Source organism: Arachis ipaensis, chromosome B04 (genome assembly GCF_000816755.2).
Source record: "Arachis ipaensis cultivar K30076 chromosome B04, Araip1.1, whole genome shotgun sequence".
Lineage (NCBI taxonomy): Eukaryota > Viridiplantae > Streptophyta > Magnoliopsida > Fabales > Fabaceae > Arachis > Arachis ipaensis.
In genome coordinates this window covers 25,150,115-25,160,146 of record NC_029788.2, presented here as the reverse complement: position 1 = coordinate 25,160,146, position 10,032 = coordinate 25,150,115, and positions in this window count along the sequence as shown.

Here is a 10,032-nt window from a genome sequence, read left to right as displayed (position 1 = left end):
AATTTATTCTATTCTATAAAAGAAAGAAAATCTAACTAAAATATCCTAATTATTGGTGCTAGAGAAGAGAGATTACCTCCGGAAGTCAGGTATTGACCGACCTACCCACACTTAAGGCTTTGCACCGTCCTCGGTGCCGTCTGTCAGGAACAGGGGTGGGCTGGTAGCAGTATCTCCACAATCGGGACCGTCATGGCTCCATGTGCTGGTAAAAGAAGTGGAGTCCGGGGTATCCAAGTCCCTGAAGTATCCCTTGAGTAGCTCCTTGAGGTGTTTGAATCGGCGCTCGTTACGGCGCTCTCTCAACTTAGCTTTGTGTTCTTGCCGATCCAACCTTTCGATTATCTGCTGGAGCAATTCATCAGTTGTGGGTGCTTGTGGTGTTGAATAAGGATTATCTTCAACTAGAGCAGTAGGAAGACTTGTAGTGGCTGCTGGAAGTTTGAGTTATTTCCCATTAGGGACATACTAATCATCCCGTGGAAGCACGGCTTTGGTGTCCCCAGCTCTGTAGGAGACTCTGGCTGCTGAGACAAGATCTGAGACCAAGGCGGGGAAAGGTAAGTTGCCCGCAATTTGTACGTGTCCCATAGCATTCTGGATATGTCTTGAGAGATTCAGAGGTTGGTCTGTAAGGATGCACCATAGTAGAACGGCCATGTCCGCAGTGAAGGAGGACTCATGAGTGCTCGAAAAGACGTAATGGGATATAATCTGTGCCTATACGCGAGCCTCCAAGGTAAGTGCTGAAGCCAAGATTCTCTTAGGGCGGGTACGGTGGTATTCGTAGATCCAACGGCTTCCAGGTAATGCGATAACTCCGAGAACGGAGTCCCAGTTAAATTGGTACCTCTGGCGCTTAAGTGTGGCTTCTTGGAAGGCGTCCATTCCTTTTGAAATAGGGGGAAGACTCAGAGCTTGCTGAATGGCCTCTTCTGTGATGAGGACTTGCTTCTGCCGAACATAAACAGATTGCAGGGTTGGCATGTAGAAGTTAGAGTAGAACTCAACTACCCAAGAAAGGTTGACCTGCCTTGGCTGTCTCCGTAGGAAACCCCATTGTCTTCGTTCAATTTGCGGCTTAACAAAGGTAGCAATATTGGACGGGAGGATAAGAAGGTATTCATTGTTATAGTTTCTTTCCGCCAGGATAGGGAACATCTGCTCACAGTAGCGATTGGAAAATCGCCCAGTGTCCTTTGCTGGAAAGGCTTTCTCCTTTTCATCAACCTTTATTATCCTCTTAACTCTTTTTGTTGAGGGCTTGACTGCGGTTGAAGAAGGCTCTACCACTAATGCTCTTTTAGTGCCTCTTCTTGCTGGGGGTTAGGAGTCGCTTTATCCTTTCCTTTCTTGGTGGCCATCCTGAAAAAGAGAGGAGAAAGTAAATTAAATTCAAATAGATATGTAGCAAGGAAGAGAACGGAAGAGTGGTGATGGGTGCACATTAGGATGTAGGTGACATTAACACATGCTCTCGAGTACATGTGAAAAGCCAATAATGGAAAATAGCTAGTGCATATAAAGACAAGTGACTGCAAGGTGTTTATTGGCATGCCGGCAAAAGGGCATGAGTAGCATAGACCAAGCAAGACTTTGTAACAAACCATCACGTTTGTATTGACAATTAAATTCAATTAATACAATAGTAAAGAAAAGTTGTGAAAAGCAAGCATTGAATAGTATAACAACATAGAGAAGTGCATAATGCCATTTGAGCTTTTTCACAAACACATAGCATGCATGATGAATAAGGTATAGAAAATATGAAGGTGAAAATGCAAGCAATCCCTTAATTAGAATAAAAATAATTGTCAAACAATTTGCAACAATCCACAAGCATATAATGAGGGATAATGACTCAAAAAATTTCTAACACCATGTAAAAAGGAAAAGAAAAAGAAAGAAAATATGAATAATGAGAAGAAGAATAATATATAAAATAATATATAAAATGATAGAAAAGAGAAGAAGGAAGAATAAAATAGAACCTTGGCAATGGAGGTGAGAGAGAGAGAGAGAGTGATAGGTGAGATTGGAAGAAGAAGGGAGAAGGAAGAAATAAGGAGGGAAAAGAAAAATTAGGATTTGGAGGAGAGAAAGATAAGATATGTGGCAATTTTTGGATGAGCTGTGCGGTGCATGCAACGCGGCCGCGTGGGGCACGCGTTCGCGTGAATGCGCTTCAAGTAAGGTGACACGATCGCGTCGGTCACGCGGTCGCGTGACCCATATTATGCGTCTGGCGCAAGTGCAGCCTCGCTCTAGCACAACTCTCTGTTCAAATTAAATTGTTTGCCAAAATTGGGACGGCGCGATCGCGTGAGTGTGCGCCAGGAGATGGATGACGCGGCCGCGTCAGCGATGCGGTCGCGTGATAAGGATTGTGCTTCCAGCACCAATCCAGCATCACTTTCTCACAATATTTCATTGTGCACCCTTTTACGTCGAAAACTTCAGGGCACGCGGCCGCGTGGGGCACGCGGTAGCGTGGGAGGCCATGATTCCCATGGGACGCGAACGCGTCAGTGACGTAGTCGCGTGGGTTGATTTGTGCCATTGGCACGCCTCCAGCCATACTCCAGCGTAACTTTCTGTTCATTTTTATTTTTCTTTACTCTCCCTGTGATGCGGACGCGTCGCTGATGCGATCGCGTCGCGTAGGCGAAATTTTTTTTTTAAATTAAAGTAAAAACATGTAAATGCAGATACATGAAAGTACTAAGAAAGAGAAGAGTTATTGAATAGGAAAGAAAAACTAAAAATAAAGAAAGGAACGATCATACCATGGTGGGTTGTCTCCCACCTAGCACTTTGCTTTAACGTCCGTAAGTTGGACGCTCTACTAGCTCAATCTTCTGCTATGTGGGGATCTTCCAAGAGGAAGATCTCAAGCTCCTTATTTCTTTGTACCTTCTCGCCCTGGTATAGCTTCAGGCGTTGTCCATTAACCTTAATAAGTTCAGAGCTCGAAGGATGGCTTAGGTGATAAACTCTGGTTCGGCCTTCTCTACTCTGTATGGACCTTCCCATCTTGATCTCAACTTGCCTGGCATGAGCCTTAGTCGAGATTTGTAAAGGAGGACTAAATCCCCAGGTTGGAACTCTTTCTTCTTGATGTTTTGATCATGTACAACCTTCATCTTTTCCTTGTATATTCTGGAGTTTTCATAAGCTTCTAGGCGAAGGCTCTCCAGTTCCTGCAGTTGCAACTTCCTTTCAGCTCCGGCTTTCTCAATTCTGATGTTGTACTCCTTAACTGCCCAAAAGGCTCTGTGTTCTACTTCAACTGGGAGATGACAAGCTTTTTCATAAACCAAGCGGAAAGGACTCATCCCAATGGGTGTCTTGTATGCTGTTCTGTATGCCCAGAGTGCATCTTGTAGCCTGGTGCTCCAGTCTTTTCTATAAGGCTTTACTATCTTTTGCAAGATATGTTTAATTTCTCTGTTTGACACCTCGGCTTGCCCATTAGTTTGGGGATGGTAAGCTGTTGCAACTTTATGAATTATCCCATGCTTCTTCATTAATCCTGTTAGTCTCCTGTTACAAAAATGGGTGCCTTGATCGCTCACGATTGCTCGTGGTGATCCGAAGCGACATATAATATGGTTTCTGGTGCACGAATTGTGAATCACACTTTTCACAACTCGTACCACTAACCAGCAAGTGCACTGGGTCGTCCAAGTAATACCTTACGTGAGTAAGGGTCGAATCCCACGGAGATTGCTGGTATGAAGCAAGCTATGGTCACCTTGCAAATCTCACCAAGACTAAGAAATTAAAGATCACTCAATATCCAAAGCTCTCCGAAAACTATTATGAAAATTCAAAGGAAAAGCTCCACGAAGAACTTGAATTCTATCCTATTTATACACTTTCTTCAAATGATCTTCTAGCCTTGAGTTGGGCCTTTGCTCTTGGTGGAATTGGGTTGAAAGAGTCCTTGGTTGATTGCTCTTGGAGTTGGGAGAAGAACCAAAGTGAACCAAATGAACCGGGTTGGAGTTTTGCAAAAGTTGGAGTAAAAGTTGGAGCAAAAGTTAGGGTCTAACTTTTGGTCCAACTTTTCATATCAGCCCCCATATTTTGCTGATACCCACGTTGGTGCAAAAGTTAGGTGTCTAACTTTTGCTCCAACGTTGGCCTTCCTTGGTGCACTTATGGAGCCAACGTTAGCCCAAAAGTTAGGGGCTAACGTTGGCGCAAACTTTTGCTCCTTCCCTTTTATTTTTCATGTGCCAACGTTAGCCCAAAAGTTAGGGGCTAACGTTGGCGCAAACTTTTGGTGGCCAGGGAGGTTTTTCTTATGCCAACATTAGCCACCAAGTTAGGTGCTAACGTTGGTGCAAACTTTTGGTGCCCAGGGTTGATTTTCATGTGCCAATGTTAGCCCAAAAGTTAGGGGCTAACGTTGGCGCAAACGTTTGGTGCCCAGGGAGTGATTTTCAAGTTCCAACGTTAGCCCAAAAGTTAGGGGCTAACGTTGGGGCTAACTTTTCACCCACAGGGAGTGATTTTCAAGTTCCAACGTTAGCCCAAAAGTTAGGGGCTAACAACAAGAGTGGAATTTCAGGATAGATTCTTTTCTCGTTCATCCATTCAATTTATATTTGATGGAACCAAGACTTGAATCTCCGTTGGTCATATTCATGTGTGTCTTCCTCCACCATGGGATCTTTCCCTTTTCTTCGTTTGGTTTTTTAGGAGGAGGCCATGATCACTTGGTTGGTTGAGTCTTGTGAGGTTAGAAGGAGTGTGAAGAATGTTGGAGAGTTTGATGTGTGTTTGGAGCAAAAAGAAATTGAGACCGAACTTGCTATGACAAGAAATGATGAAGAGAAGTTTAAATGGTTGGAGTTTAAAGTAAGAGAAATGTTGTTTTTGAAGCATGTGATGAGATTTTGTCCTCATGCTATGCTTTCCTTTGTCTTGTCTCTTTCATTGAAGATTCTTTGACCACCTAGTCATCACCACAAGACAACATATATTAGTTTTGTCCAACCGTGGCAGGAATGTCCCTTTTATTAATATTATATGAATCATCAATTCTCATATCCATTTGAACCGTGACTCTCCTTGGAGGACACCAAACTTAATGGTTGGTCATGTATAAAGAAATTGTCTCTTCCTTCAATTAGTGAAATCCCACTGTCACTCTTAGTTAAATGTTTATAAGAATTGCTTTCTTCCTAATTTTCTTTTTCTCTTTTTTTTTTCATGAAGGATCAATTGTGTCCCTAAATCGGTGCATCAAGGTTTGATGAACACCAAACTTGTTTCTTGTCAAAGGATACGTCACAATTGATGCTTTCATTACTGGAAAAGAATTTTCCCATTTATAAGATTTTGCAAAACAACAATTGTATGATTATTGATGCATGAATTAAGCCCCTTTTGAATCAAGGCCCTGCATTCCTCAGTAATCACTATGGTTTCTTTCTCATCCTAGCTTCTTTTCTTGTTGACAAGCTCCTTCAAGAATTTGGCATACAGAGGCATTTGCTCAAGTGCTTCAGCCAAGGGAATATTGATTTCCAGCTTCTTAAAAATCTCAAGGAACTTGTGAAAATACTGGTCTTTAACCTCTTTGTTGAACCTCTGGGGATAAGGCAGTGGAGGTGTGATGCTTTTTCCTATTTGCTGCTGTCCCTGGGTTACTTCCTTTGAGCTATGTGGCTGGTTGCTTTTCTCCTTGGGTTTATGCTTGAAGGCACAACAAACTTAGCATATGTTTCAAAATAGTGCATGCAGTCAATGGACATGTTCATGAAAAGAGAAAAGAATTCATGCTCAAATGATCATAACTTATTGAATTTAAAATGACATGAATCTTAAAGCATGGGTTGCCTCCCATGGAGCGCTCTTTTATTGTCATTAGCTTGACATTGAGGCTTTCTTTTATGATGGTTGGTGCTTGTAGGGCCTCAATTTGTCTCCTCTGACCGTGATCCTCTTCGTTGTTCTCTGGTGTTCAATTTCAGCATGCTCTAATGAGAGTATGTTGCTGACAGTGTAGTAGTCCTCGGTTTGTTGCATATCAATGTTCTCCCACTCCTTAATTGTATTGCCTTGCATTCCTCCTTGGGATTTGGGATTGTGTCACTGGGCAGTGAGTTTGCAGTTTTCATAAGTTGCAAGGAACCTCCAGCTGAATGATCCAAAGCTTCCTGGCATTTCAGTGTTAAGCCTTCATAGAAGTTCTGCAGCTTCTCCCACTCATTAAACATGGCAGGGGGACATTTCCTGATTAGAGCCTTGTACCTCTCCCATGCCTCATAGATGGGTTCAGCCTCCCAGGTCGCATCAAGTAATAAAAACTCATGGGAGTGAGGTCGATCCCACAGGGATTGAAGGATTGAGCAGTTTTAGCTTAGTGGTTAATTTAGTCAAGCGAATCAAGATTTGGTTGAGTGATTTGTGATTTGCAGAAATTAAATTGCATGGAAAGTAAAAGGAATGGGTAAATTGCATGAAGTTAAAGAGAGCAAGAAATTAAAGTGCTGAATCTTAAAGAACAAGAAATTAAATGGAAGAAACTTAGAATGCAAGAAAGGGAGAAGAACTAAAGTGAACCAAATGAACCGGGTTGGAGTTTTGCAAAAGTTGGAGTAAAAGTTGGAGCAAAAGTTAGGGTCTAACTTTTGGTCCAACTTTTCATATCAGCCCCCATATTTTGCTGATACCCACGTTGGTGCAAAAGTTAGGTGTCTAACTTTTGCTCCAACGTTGGCCTTCCTTGGTGCACTTATGGCGCCAACATTAGCCCAAAAGTTAGGGGCTAACGTTGGCGCACACTTTTGCTCCTTCCCTTGTATTTTTCATGTGCCAACGTTAGCCCAAACGTTAGGGGCTAACGTTGGCGCAAACTTTTGGTGGCCAGGGAGGTTTTTCTTATGCCAACGTTAGCCACCAAGTTAGGGGCTAACGTTGGCGCAAACTTTTGGTGCCCAGGGTTGATTTTCATGTGCCAACGTTAGCCCAAAAGTTATGGGCTAACGTTGGCGCAAACTTTTGGTGCCCAGGGAGTGATTTTCAAGTTCCAACGTTAGCCCAAAAGTTAGGGGCTAACGTTGGAGCTAACTTTTTACCCAAAAGTTTGTGCAAAAGTTTGAGGCTAACTTTAGGTCCAGCTTTTTGCTTCCTGGTTCAAGTTCACTTATTCCATTGTCCTCTCTTTACTCCTAGCTATTCCTTCTTGCTTCAACCTTTCTCCAAGCTTTCTTCACCTATCATTAATCAACCAAACACATCAAAGCTATGCTTAAAATCATGAGATATTCATTCTTTCATAATATGTGACAATTATAGTATAAAACCTCATGAAATAGCATGAATTCATACATGGTTGATTAAATCAAAGGAAGCATGAAAATCTACCCAAATTAGCTTACTTGTAGCTCAAGAAAGTGCATAATTCAATTGAAAACTAAAGAAAAAGGCTAGTGAAACTAGGCTAAGATGACTTGTCATCACGCTGTCACCGCACGGCTAATCATCTGCAGGTTCTCAGTCGTACCGGAATAGGATTTACTATCCTTTTGCGTCTGTCACTACGCCCAGCACTCGCGAGTTTGAAGTTCATCACAGTCATCCAATCCCAAAATCCTACTCGGAATACCACAGACAAGGTTTAGACTTTCCGGATTCTCATGAATGCCACCATCAATCTAGCTTATACCACGGAGATTCTGATTAAGGAATCTAAGAGATATTCATTCAATCTGATGTAGAACGGAGGTGATTGTTAGACACACATTCATGGATTGAGGAAGGTGATGAGTGTCACTGATCATCACCTTCTCCATAGTTAGGCGTGAATGGATATCTTAGAGAGGAACATGCATGTTTGAATAGAAAACAGAAATACTTGCATTAATTCATCGAGACACAGCAGAGCTCCTCACCCCCAACAATGGAGTTTAGAGACTCATGCCGTCAAAGAGTACAAAGTTCAGATCTAAAATGTCATGATATACAAAATAAATCTCTAAAAGTTGTTTAAATACTAAACTGGTAACCTAGGTTTACAGAAAATGAGTAGACTATGACAGATAGTGCAGAAATCCACTTCTGGGGCCCACTTGGTGTGTGCTGGGGCTGAGACTAAAGCTTCTCACGTGCCTGGGCTGTTTTGGGCGTTCAACACCAGGTTGTAACCTGTTTCTGGCTTTGAACTCCACTTTGTAACTTGTTTCTGGCGCTGGACGCCAGATAGCAGCATGGAACTGGCGTTGAACACCAGTTTACGTCGTCTATCCTTGAGCAAAATATAGACTATTATATATTGCTGGAAAGCCCTGGATGTCTACTTTCCAACGCAATTAGAAGCGCGCCATTTGGACTTCTGTAGCTCCAGAAATTCTATTTTGAGTGCAGAGAGGTCAGAATCCAACAACATCAGCAGCCCTTTTTCAGCCTGAATCAGATTTTTGCTCAGCTCCCTCAATTTCAGCCAGAAAATACCTGAAATTACAGAAAAATACACAAACTCATAGTAAAGTCCAGAAATATGAATTTTGCCTAGAAACTAATGAGAATAAACTAAAAACTAACTAAAATATACTAAAATCTATGTGAAATTAACCCCAAAAAGCGTATAAAATATCCGCTCATCACAACACCAAACTTGAACTGTTGCTTGTCCTCAAGCAACTAGACAAATAAAATGGAAGACTAATAAGTCAAGAAGCAATAATATCTCAGAGTTTTTGAGTGAAGCTCAGATTCTAATTAGATGAGCGGGACTAGTAGCTTTTTGCTTCCGAACAGTTTTGGCATCTCACTTTATCCATTGAAGCTCAGAGTGGTTGGCATCTATAGGAACTTAGAATTCAGATAGTGTTATTGATTCTCCTATTTCAGTATGATGATTATTGAACACAGCTACTTTATGAGTCTTGTTCGTGGCCCTAATCACTTTGTTTTCCAGTATTACCACCGGATACATAAATGCCACAGACACATAATTGGGTGAACCCTTTTAGATTGTGACTCAGCTTTGCTAAAGTCCCCAATTAGAGGTGTCCAGGGTTCTTAAGCACACTCTTCTTTTTGCTTTGGACCTTGACTTTAACCGCTCAGTCTCAAGTTTTCACTTGACACCTTCACGCCACAAGCACATGGCTAGGGACAGCCTGGTTTAGCCGCTTAGGCCAGGATTTTATTCCTTTAGGCCCTCCTATCCACTGATGCTCAAAGCCTTGGGATCCTTTTTATTTACCCTTGCCTTTTGGTTTTAAGAGCTTTTGGCTTTTTCTGCTTGCTTTTCTTTTTCTTTCTATATATATTTTTTTTTCTGCAAGCTTTGTTCTTTGTTACTTTTTCTTGCTTCAAGAAACATTTTTATGATTTTTCAGATTATCAATAACATGTCTCATGTTCATCATTCTTTCAAGAGCCAACATATTTAACAGTCTTAAACAACAAATTCAAAAGATATATGCACTGTTCAAGCATGCATTCAGAAGACAGAAAGCATTGCCACCACGTATTACTAATTAGAATTTTTTTCTTATTAAAACTCGAATTTTATTGCCTCTTATTCAAAAGATCTGCTATTTTATTCATGTTTGCTGATGATGAGAAAAATAGACTATAACTTAATTGGAGATAAAATCAAAATAGACACTAATTACTATTATATGACTCCGAAGGTAAACTCCTATAATGACAACTATCACAGAGTTAAAGCAGAAATTGGAATTTAACAACCTTTGTTCTGGGAAGTGGATGTTCCTCGGATCTGTGGGGTGCTTGGTCCTTCAAGAGATAACTTCTGGCGCTTTAATTCCCTCAATTCACGCCCTTGCTCTTCCTATTCTTTAATCAAGTAGCAAAGAATTTGACTTTGTTCCTTCTGTTCCTTTATTATTTGTTCCATAGCTTCTTGCATCTTGGTAACTAATGTTTCATGATACTCCCAATATTCAGATTGAGGGATTTCTGGGAGAAATTCCTGTGTTTTCTTCTTGATGGGGTCATCCTGTGCTTGTTGTTTTTCCATTGATGCTTTGGTGATTGGTTTCTCAA